The 11,655-nt window shown below is 40.0% G+C and overlaps 1 long non-coding RNA gene across 2 annotated transcripts; it reads right to left on the bottom strand.

Moving 5' to 3' along the window:
- Positions 1-9,904: 9,904 nt before the first annotated feature.
- LOC116804510 lies at positions 9,905-11,246 on the bottom strand. 2 transcript variants are annotated; one of them, XR_006357980.1, is made up of 4 exons: positions 10,980-11,246; positions 10,681-10,916; positions 10,099-10,594; positions 9,905-10,028 (listed from the first exon to the last, which is right to left on the bottom strand). It is a non-coding gene; the product is annotated as an uncharacterized LOC116804510 (long non-coding RNA). The 2 variants fall into 2 exon arrangements; XR_004364490.2 differs by having other exon boundaries at positions 10,681-11,246.
- Between the last annotated feature and the right edge of the window lie 409 nt (positions 11,247-11,655).

Here is an 11,655-nt window from a genome sequence, read left to right as displayed (position 1 = left end):
TGATGTGGCGAGGGGGATGGGGAGGGGTGAACAAGGTTGGAGACAACCCTTAACTGTTGCCCTTTGCTTGGCGAGGGGCCACGGGCGACTGACTGAGCTGGAGAGGAGCGGAAGGAAGCCAATTGACAAGATATGAGCATATAGAAAGGTTTTACCTTTTATTGGCCACGCATGGGGCATACTTGTTAGATAATTATTATTAGAAATTTGGTTGCGTTTAACAGAATGTTGAGTCGGGCCTCGTCCAAACACGTGTACGATTGCAATCGGCGCCCAGGGTGCGCTGGAGCAGATTGTCCAGCTGGCGGCAGAATGCCCGCTTTGAGATGCCGTTCTCCAATATGGGCCCGCCATCGGCCTGGGTGCCGACATCGGAGCTAACCTCGTTGCCGGCGGCAATGCGCTCTTTGTTTATCGTATGCGATGCTATTGATGTTTTCGGTTCTGGCACGATTTCAGCCTTGGTCTTCACAATGATTACATTTTTGCCGGCCTCGAATTGGTGTATGTCGCATGCCAGCATCTCTGTATCCAGATCGTCCAGCTCGATGACGTCCGGAATGGTGCCACAGCTCTTGTGGCATTTCTTGATATATTTTGTGCACTTATTGTGAATACGCTTGGTTTGGTTTGGACGCTTCTTAAGGCGGCGATAAAAACGCGCCAGCTTGGCCAGAAACTCTTTAGCTAGCGGCATATTGAATCTTCTTGAAATTTTCCTTCGGTTGGGCTTCACGAAAATCGCTCTATTTAGAACTTTATATATATATCTATAATATATATAAATATATATACGTGTGTGCGTGTGTGTGTGTGTGTGTGTGCGCGTGTATGCGGGTATGTGGGTATGTGCGTGTATTTATGTGGCTCTTTATATATATATATACATGTGCGAATATATATACATATATATAAAAATATTTGCTTGGGTAGTTGTTAGACCAAAAGACTATATAAAACAATGAGAAAATTTTTCACAAAAAAAAATATTTAAAATTTATATGCTAAATCGAGGAGAGCAACACAATTCTTATGCTCGCTCTCGAATGAAACTAAGGAATGCCTGTGTTGACACTAGAGCCCCAGCCCGAGCTGTGAAATGAATCTGACCGGCCCACTTGATGCCCGTGTTTGACGTCGAGCAAAGTCATTAAAGTTAGTTAACTGTCTTAACCCGTTGTTCAATGGCGTTGCGGCTGGTCGGATGCGGGGATGGGTGAGGGGCCCATGCCGCCGCCGCCGCCGCTGCCACATCCAAGTCAAGTGGTCCATTCTGGTGTCATAAAAGTTTTATTGCCTACTTTTCGGGGCGCGCTTTCAATAAGGCGCTTTAGTCGGCCTGCCAGCATCAATTATTAAGCGTCATTAAATTATAAGTGCTGCTCGGCCAGTCTAAGCAAGCGTACCACAACATTTTTGCCCCACCCAACAGCCCAGCACACCACCAGCCAACCAGCCAACCAGCCGACCAGCCGACCAGCCATCTAGCCAACCATCATCGCCGCCGACATCCCCACCGACAACATCGTTCAGGCAGTTTAATTAAATTTCAACGGAATTCTAACGCCAGCCGTCGAGCTGCCACGCGGTCTAGGCGGTTATTAACAATGCATTGCCAGCACTGGACGGATCTGGACGGGACTGACCGAGACTGGACACAGCACTCGAAGCAGCAAGCTCTGCCCAACTGAGCAGCACAGCAACAGAGCAGCTGAACAGCTGAACAGCTGAGCTGTTGAGCAGGACACTCAATAGCACTCTCTGAGAGCACGGGACACTTCACAGCTCATTCGAGTGGCCTCTTAAATGCGGCCAGGCGCTGTAGCTTCGCGGAATCTCTACGAATGCTCTCGACAAGGGCATATTCCTTTTTTTGTGCATTGTGGAATGTGCATAGGCGAAACAGCGCGAAAACTTATATACATATGTATGTATGTATATACTTCTCTGTATATGCCATTTGAACAATGGACGCGATTAGGTCTTCGGCATGTCAGCTAGGGACTCTAGAAGAGCTGGGTAAGCTGAGATGACCTATAAATACGTAAAATAATGTATGTATAATATATACATGCATATAAATATATATAAATACCGTGATATTTACTGAGGCGTAACACAGCTAAAGATATTAAATATATACACAAAATGTGTGAATAAATAAAATCTAAAAAAAAAATTATATATATTATATAATCAATTTTTATTAATAATAATAGAAAATAGTATATATTAACTAAAAAAAAAAAATAAATAAATAAATAAGAAAATAAAATAAAAAATTTAAAGCAATAAAGAGATGAAAAATTAAAATAAAATACAAATAAATAAATTATTACAAAATAAATGAAAACAAATAAATTCGTTCAGAATTACATATTATTACATATTAATTCTTGGCAAGCGAGTGAGAAATATAATAAACTATAATCTATATATACGATATAGATATATATATAGACGCATATACCCTTCGAACTGCCTAGTTTGCTCTATTGCAGGGCATTGCGAATTCAGTGTAATGCTGCTGCCGGCCTTACTTTATTTGTATTTTTATTAACTTTTTTTGTTGCCACATTTCGTCAGCATTTTTATTTGCCAAATCTTTTGGCATTCTTTCTATTTTTATTTGCTTTGTTTTTTTTTTATGTTCTTTTGCTTGATATCTTAGCTTAATTGTATAATGTATCGCATTACATACAGAATATATCTTTTTAAGCCAGACTTGTTCTAAAGTTTTCTGTTTTTTTTTTTATTATTTATTATTGCTCACTTGAAATGTATTAAAATTTTAGCATAAACAATATTCAGTCATAAACTTGCACAAAGCTATTTTTAACTTGTAATATATATTTTGGGAATTTGTTAAAACTTTCTGTTAATTGAGCTTGTATGAGAATTCAGATTTTTAATTATTTTAATTTGTGCTACGGCCAGGTGAATAGGAAATGTGCTGAAAATGCCTTAAAATCTAAAAAAGATGTAGTCATTCGAACTGGCTTTAAGTTGCCCTACAAACGTCCAGTCGATTATATTCAGCCAGTTCTAATGAAGCGTGAGAGTTCATTTCAAGTAAAATTTTCTCATAAATTTTGGCACGTCTCGAAAAATATTTCATCTTGTTAAGTTCTAGTTGAAATTGAATTGAATTTTCGAGGCGCCAGCACAATATAAAAATTGCTTGCCACACGCACACGTACACACACACACACACACAGATACACACACATACGCGCGCGCGCACGCACGCACATACACTCACATAGCAGAATACCAGTTAAGGACACTGTAAATGTAATGCCATTTATAATCGAAATCTTTCATTAAATTAAGAACATTGTTTGTGACCGCGAGGCATTGCTGTCGACATATACACAGAACCACCCACACACATACACATGCACACATACACATACACGGACAAATACAAACACACATTAACATATATAATTACAATTTAATTAGCGGACATGAATTGCAGCCTCCAAACTGACCGACTGACCAAGCAACCACCCCAAGTTCCACTTACTCGGCCACATGGCAGCCAGCCCAGCCCGACTGTCCGAGCTAGCTCTTCCGACAAGCACTCTCACTCACTCGCTCACTCGCTCGCTCACTCACTCACTCACTGTCGCCATCTCGCTCTCACACTCGCCATGTCTATCTATCTCTGTCTGTTCCGGCTGTTAGCTGCTCCTGCTGCTTGCGAGTGTCGGCGCGGCTGTCGCTTCCTGCTGCCCATAAACTTTTTGCTCATCCGCTCATTACATTCACACACACACACATACACACACACACACAGCTGGCATATACAAGCAATGCAGATAATGTAAAACAGCAACAAATGGGCGCAAAAAAAGAAGAAGAATGTATATATTATATCGGCGCATAAAAAAAAAAATAAAATAAAACAAGTTGATGTTATTCCAGTGAAATATGACACTCTCATATATTCGCAATTATTTGCGCTATTCATTAAAGGCCGCATTCAGCCAGCACGAAACTCCAGATGCACTGCACAACTTTGCCCTAGTCCATGGCGAGTGAGAAGGAGATAAAAGAGAGCGAGGGAGAGGTAGCGAAATTGAAAAGAAAAACAGCAAATTGAATAAAATGTAATGTACAGTTCTGTGCGCTCCGATGCAAATATGAGTGAGATTGAGACTTGAGCCAAAGCAACAGGAAATTGCATGGATTGTGACACGGCTCGCAATTTGCCTTGGCAATGGGCGGTAATTGGCAGTTAGGCTGCTCGCTTCAAAGTGGACTCATTTCGATTCCCATAGACATTGATACTTGAATCAACATCCAATCAAATTGCCCAGCTCAGGGACATAGCCAGCAAAGCCAACAACAACAACAACAACAGCAACAACAGCAACAGTGTTCGACAACAAAAAATCTGAAATGAAAATAAACAACAGGCAAACAACAACAACTACAACAACAACAACTACAACAACAACAGCAGCAAACAGCAAGAGGCCGCAACAATTTTTCAGTATTTATTTACTTTGTTAATTGTGATTGTATTATATTATTTGATAAATATTTTATGTATATGTGCGTGCCGTATTTATTGTTATTTCAGCATCGAGCATCGCATATTTTCAATATTTGACATATTTGCTTCAAATTTGATTAACTGCAAACGTTCAATTCGATGTTGTATTTTAATTACAGCGGCATTTTATTATTATTATTTTTTTTTTTTTTTTTTTTGTTGGCCTTTATTGGTTGTTTGTCTTTTTTATTAAACTCTATTAAGCCTAACCAAAAATAAAAAAAAATATAAACAAATAAATAAATAAAAAAAAAAAAAAAAAAACACAGCTAAGTGAAAGCCGTGAACATTGAGATAAAACAATAAAACCGTGCGGCATTTAAAATAATATTTATTTGAGGAATTATATATAAAATATAAGTACTAAGTGGAGTAGATAAAGACACAAGTGTTGAATACTGACAACTAAATAATTGATCAACACTCGTTTAGTGGAATCAATGATTTTTAACACTGCAACGGAGAGAGAGCTTTTTTAACTTACTAGCCCCCCACCCTTTACCCCAGCCTAACACTCTATCAATCTGTCTGTATCGGATCTACATAGATAACTCTCATTCTTTATTTGTCCATAGCTTTCTCGCTCTATCTCTATCTCTACCATTACTGTCTTTCGCTCTTTCCATATATCTCTGTCACTCTCTTTTAATGTGTGTGTATTTTCATCTTTCCCTCTATCGCTCGATTTCTCTCTCTCTATTTGTCTCTCTCTCTCTCTCTCTCTTTCTATTTCTTACTCTGTCCCGCTCTACATTAAACGAATTTCTCTCTTATGCACACGCACGTCTCTTTTCCCCTCCCATCGATTTTCCTTTTCTTTCACTTTCACACCTCCACTTCATTCATTCTTCTCCTACCTACCTACCTCCCTCCCTCATCGCCGACATCGCCGCCTGTATCTTCGCAGCCGCTGACAACTTCAGTCAGTGTTATTGTAACTCAATTGAACATTGTGAATATAAGGATTAATACGATTGCGATTGCGATTGCGAGTGCTGGCAGCGCACGCCATTTGGCGTTACCAATTGTGGAATTAAATTTAATGGCCCGATTTTGGCACTTCGCCAGTGGGCGTGTACAAATATTAATATTCTCATTTGCTGGCCATTATTTTATACGCCTTGTGCTCGGGGTTTTCAATTTCGCATCGGTTTGTCAGCCCGGCTTAATGCTATTTTATGGAAGTCTGTGCAGGGGCACGCAAGCTGAAAATAAGACCAACCCAACCAAAAACCAAAAGAAGAAGAAGCAGACGAAGGCGAAGCATAAGAAGAAGAAGAAGAAGAAGGAGAGTATGCAGTCAGTTAGATAGCTGGTTAGGAATGTGCCAGGTTAAGAACTGGGCAGGACGAGGAACGTTTGGCAAACCGAAAAAATTTGCTTTAACAGCAATTTTGATAACTGTATGTGCACGCGTGTGTGTGTCAGTGTGAGCATATCTGTGCGAATGTGCGTTTGACACTGTGTCAAAAAGTACCATAATATTTGTCGTAAAACTTTATGATGCACAAAATTAGTTTTACAGCACTGGAAATAAAAGCCACTCGACTGATGCTCTGCCAAAAGGATGACGAGAGGAAGGGAGAAAGCGGGGAAGCGCGCGCCTTCTCAATGGGCTCCAATCGATTTGGCAGCGAACAGTTCTGGAGCTTTGGATTCGGCTTTGGCTTTGGTTGCGGCTTTGGCCTTCTGGGATCGAGAGCAGCTAACGATGCGCTGCCCCTCTCCGGCCGTATATTTTATGCAATACGCGTGCCAATGCCAGTTATTTATTTAGAAATTTTCTGCCATTTAAGCGCGTAATTGTTTTAGCATGGTTAGCCAATTGAGAACTTTCATTAACATTTAATATAAATGCACACACACACACACACACACACACACACACACACACACACACACACACACACACCACCAGACAGAGTTTAGAGTCATAAAACATTTGATGTGCAACTGTTATTTAAATTATGACAAATAAACCATGTTTATCTATGCAAATCAATTGGTTTTATTGATACTTTTATTTTAGTTATTATTATTTATTTACACATTTATACTATGCGCACAATTAAATGCGCCAAAAAAGTGCGCTCCTACATCCTTGAATCCTTGAACCCCAGGTGCATGCAATTTATGTAATTTCTATTTGAATTAATAATTAATAGTTTATAGATAATAAAAAAAAAATAAAAAAATCAATAAATAAATAAAACTGAAAACATTTTCCGCAGCTATAGGGCATCCATTAGTCTAACACTGCCGCTCATTCACATAGGTAAACTTCGCACTTTTTGCCGTATGTCCACATGTAATATATATCTGTTTTTTTATACCCTGAACCCATTGAAAATGGGAAATCAGGGTATAATGGTTTTGTGAAAAAGTATGTAACGGGCAAAAGGAGGCGTGGCAGACCCCACAAAGTATATATATTCTTGATCAGCGCGACGAGCTGAGTCGATATAGCCCTGTCCGTCTGTCCGTCCGTCCGTCCGTCCGTCCGTCCGTCCGTCCGTCCGTCCGTCCGTCCGTCCGTCCGTCCGTATGAGTGCGTCGATCTCAGAAGTTACAAGAGCTAGAGAGCTGAAATTTGGCATGCATACTCGTGTGTATCATACGCAGTACGAGTTTGCTTTATTTTTTCGATAAATCGTCCGATAACTTTTTTATCGAGAATAATCGAAAAATGAATTTTGTTTTTCCAGCCTAATTTGAACACTTTTAGACCTGGAGACTTCAAATTTGCGTTGTATATAAAGTTAATGTATACAAAGATTTTGTAATTTACAGATTTTGGATACCACGCCCCCTTCGCCCCCAATTTGTAAAAAACGCATTTAAAGTATTAGAGACTTGTGCTTTGGAATGTACACACATATTCACCATATGATTACACTCTAAAAGTTTCATTAAGATCGTATGTCTACAAAAGAAAATATTCAACAAATAAATTCTCATAATATTGCCCACACTGCAGCGCAGCCCAAGCGCAGTCGCTGCTTACCGCGCAGTTAGCAGAGCGCGTGCTTATAAGTGCATGTGTATGTATGTGTGCATAAAATAAGTCCAGAATGTTTAGAATATCAGCTTGGAAGGTTCAGGGTATCTCCTAGTCGAGCAGTCTCGACTGGAGCCTTCTTACTTGTTTTTCTTTCTGATTTGTGCCCGCTGTGCGCTGCTGCTGATGCTTTCAGGTTTTGTTTGGATTTCATGGCCCGAAAACTGTAAAAATTGATTTCGATGCATTCCGTGCGCCATCGATTTAATTTCACTTTGTGTACTTAAGCATATTAAGTGAGTGTGTGAACTGTACACTCGATTTATATTACAATAAATAAAACAAGTATGAGTTCTCCAGTCGGGACTGCTCGACTCGCAGATACCCTGAACCTTCATGATGTGTATGCTGATATGTATTCCAATCATTCGATGGTTCTATTATGCATACATCATAATGTATGCACACACACACACACATATGCGCTCACACACACACACGCACGCATAAGCACGCCCTCTGCTTGCTACACAGCTAACGAAGCGTCTGCGTTTTGGATGCAGCATGGGCTATACTATTGAATCTTATTTGTTGAATAACTTTTCTCTTAGATAGACTTTCTTAATCAAACGCTCAGAGCGTGATATTGGCATTCATTTGCATGTATTTGACAATGCACAAGTGTTTCGTATATGAAACTCTCATATTTGGAGAGAAGGAAAATCAATATAATATAAGTATGCATCAGTCGGACATACATAGTATAGCTGAAACCGTGAGCTCTTTGGGTATACAAGCTATGCTGAAGAAACAAAGTCAAATTGACGATTATTATCGATAGTAAGGCAACGGGTTGAGTTATCGAGAAAAAAGGAGGATGCGCATGGTATATACGAATGCAAGTTCCAAATTTAAAGCCTCTAGTTTTTGTGGTTTACGAGCTCGCTGCGTTCATACAGAAAGAAGGACGGACAGAGGCACAAACTGGAGAGCGAACGGTGAGACGAGAAGAGGACATATAGACTATATTTATTCAGCTCCTCGCCCTAATCAAGAATACATATATGCAAAATATATGTTCAGCCATGCCTCCTTCTGCCTATCACATAAATTTGCACAAAGCTAATATACCCAATCGTCCAATTTTGTATGGGTTAAGTGTATATAAACGAAACGAAATGAAACAGTACACATTTATATAATTTGAATAATTTTTGTTGTCTGACTGCATTCATGTGCTGGCTGCTTGGCTGGTTGGCAGCTTTAAAAAGTATGTATGTGTATGTATGTACATATATAGGAATATTGCGTATACGCAGCATGCTGGCAGTCAAGCGCAGACCCCTAAATGAAATCACAATATTTGTCAAGCATCTTAGTATGCTGCTCCACTTGCCTCTCTCTCAGTTTGCCTAACCATAATGATGCGGCAGCTGGCAACGTTTGTGCAGTCTTCACGCACCAGATACAACGTGGCGTATGCGTAATGCGAGTGCTCATATTAGAGCAGCAGCAGCAACGGCAGCAACAGCAGCAGTGGCAGCAACAGCAGCAACAGCAGCAACAACAGCAACAGCAGCGACAGCAGTTGCTCGCATTGTTTTCCCAGCGGCGGCAAAGGTGCTCAAACAATTTTTGCAAGCAGAGCAAATAATATGCGCTGCATACGGTAATCAGCTCACCTAGCCGAAGGGTTCGAGCCAAGTATCAAAGTAATCAAGCCAGGCACACTTCCAGCCCCAGTTAATGGGTCAGTAAGCCCTTTAAAGCAGTTGGATCTGACTCGATACTTTCGCTGAATAGATACAATGCAATTTAAGCGGTCTGATAAGACTCTTAGCTTAGTTCAACAAGCTTTGCATTTATATGGGGGGAAACCCTTTTGCTTGAGTCGCTTAAATATTCAAACATTTCTCCTTTAAATAAACAAACTTGCTATACCTTGATGAAATGGAATGTAAGGGTATAATGCTCTTGTGGAAATGCTTGTAACATACAGAAGAAGGTGTGGCAGAGCACATGCAGTACATATGCAGTCGTGTCTCGATAATTAATACCCCACTAAATCGAAAATCGCGATAAATCGAAAAAAATTCTATCCCCTTGAAAGATATTCGCTTATAGGCCGCATATAGCGTCCGGAACGGAAATTCTGGTCTCCAGGCAAACTTATATATAAGCAAACTGATACGGCTATAAAGACGGTCCTACTATAAGTATATACATGTATCATCAAGCCGACGAGCTGAGTTGAATGGCTCTTTTTTAATGTGTTTTGGGATTTTTAATACTTTGCCATATATATATATATATATATATATATGATTTACATATCAGCTCTTCATTGCCTACAGGGTATCTCCTGGTCTTGCAGCTTCAACTCCTCTTTCACTCTTACGTTGTGGCACTGTTTAGTTATTCTTGAACCGTTTTCAATATATGATGATATCCTTTGTCTTGACGTGTCTATGAAAATATGTTAAATCAGTCTTTGTCTGCAACATGTATAGATATGTATAAGTAGATGCCTACATACACGATCGATACACCGTCGTCTCATCATCTATCCCCTATCAAGCTAAAATCCATTCAGGCAGCCAAATTTGGCAGCTCACGTGGGGAGGAAGGGAAATTGTTTAAGTAGATGCTGCGGCACCTGTGTGTGAACGCGTGTGTGTGTGTGTATGGGCGTGTACGGCAAAGATACGCATATTTAAATCTTGGCCTGCCACGCCCAATTTCAACGCCCAGCTCAGATGGCACACGACGACAAATCATAGCTGGAAATCGAGAAAAAAAAAGCACTGCCAAAGCCGGTTTCAATCTGGGAATCTGATTTGTGGTCTGAGTTAGAGTTTGAGTTTGGATTTCGTTTTGGGTTCGAGCTCAAGTTTGGGTTTTGGGCTGCGCTAGCGACAGCCGCAGGCGCACTTTGGCCGCATAGGCCCATTGAGATTGAAGTCACTTCCGACAGCTACAGTTAGTCGCATATTTGACAAAGACGTCAGGCAAGCGGAATGACGAATGCGATTCTGAATGGGAATGGGAAAGGAGTGAGCGTGAATGTGAATGTGAATGTGAATGTGAATGTGAATGGAACTTAGCAGTTATGCCATACCGTAGTCTCTCAATACACAAATTTATGCAAGCTGTTGGCGCTGCCCTGCCCCGACTGGGCAATTTTCCCATCTGCACACACACACACACACACACGTCCACGCACACTTATACAAAAGTGCGCTGCTACTCAAACATATGCGGGTTTCACAGAGCTCTCAATTGGTTTTTCTTCTTTCCTGTTTCATTTCTTGCCTGCTTATACTCTACCAGAGGGCATTCCAGCCTGTCCACTGCCTATGCAAACGGTGGCCTTCGCATTGCAGCATAGACTTCATAATTCACTCGGTATATACATACATACATATATTTATGAAGGCTTCTAGCCAAACTGGCTTCATCGTTGAGTATTCAGATTTTGGCTACGACTTTAACTAGTTTTCAGAAACTGACGCAACAACGGAAGCAACAACTGCAACTGCAACTGCAACTGCAACGGCAACTGCAACTGCATCTGCAACTGCAACTGTGTATTCAATATTCAAATTTGATTGAAATTGAAGTTAATGCATATAGAATTTGTTTGTTTCACAATATATTCGCAGCCTGCTTTACATTGAGAAGTGTGTTAATGATGTAATGTATATATCAGAAATAATAACAGTACTCGGATAGAGCTTCTGGCCGATAGTTATATCGGTATGTATGTAATGTTGTGAAGACTGAATTGATTGAGTTGGTTTGAGTGGGATGTTAGTAAATACTAAAATCGAGTAGACTGATATTGACGATGCTGTCTGATATAGAAGTAGAAGTGGTAGGCCAACTTTATGTATATACATATATGTGTACACGTATACACACATGCAGAGAAGATGTTTCATAAACAATGAATAATTAATTTTCATTTCTTTCATTGAATCATTAGAGCCCAAACATTTTCTGTGATTATTAAAGGTAATAGAATATTTGTGGAATTTCCCTTATTTTTGCAGTTTTAATAATGTAACTGAACGTATGAGGAAAATCAGAGGAT

The sequence above is a fragment of the Drosophila mojavensis genome, unplaced genomic scaffold (genome assembly GCF_018153725.1).
Source record: "Drosophila mojavensis isolate 15081-1352.22 unplaced genomic scaffold, ASM1815372v1 contig_136, whole genome shotgun sequence".
Classification (NCBI taxonomy): Eukaryota; Metazoa; Arthropoda; class Insecta; order Diptera; family Drosophilidae; genus Drosophila; species Drosophila mojavensis.
The sequence above is the reverse complement of the archived record's forward strand: the minus strand, read 5'-3'. Positions and strand labels throughout refer to the sequence as shown.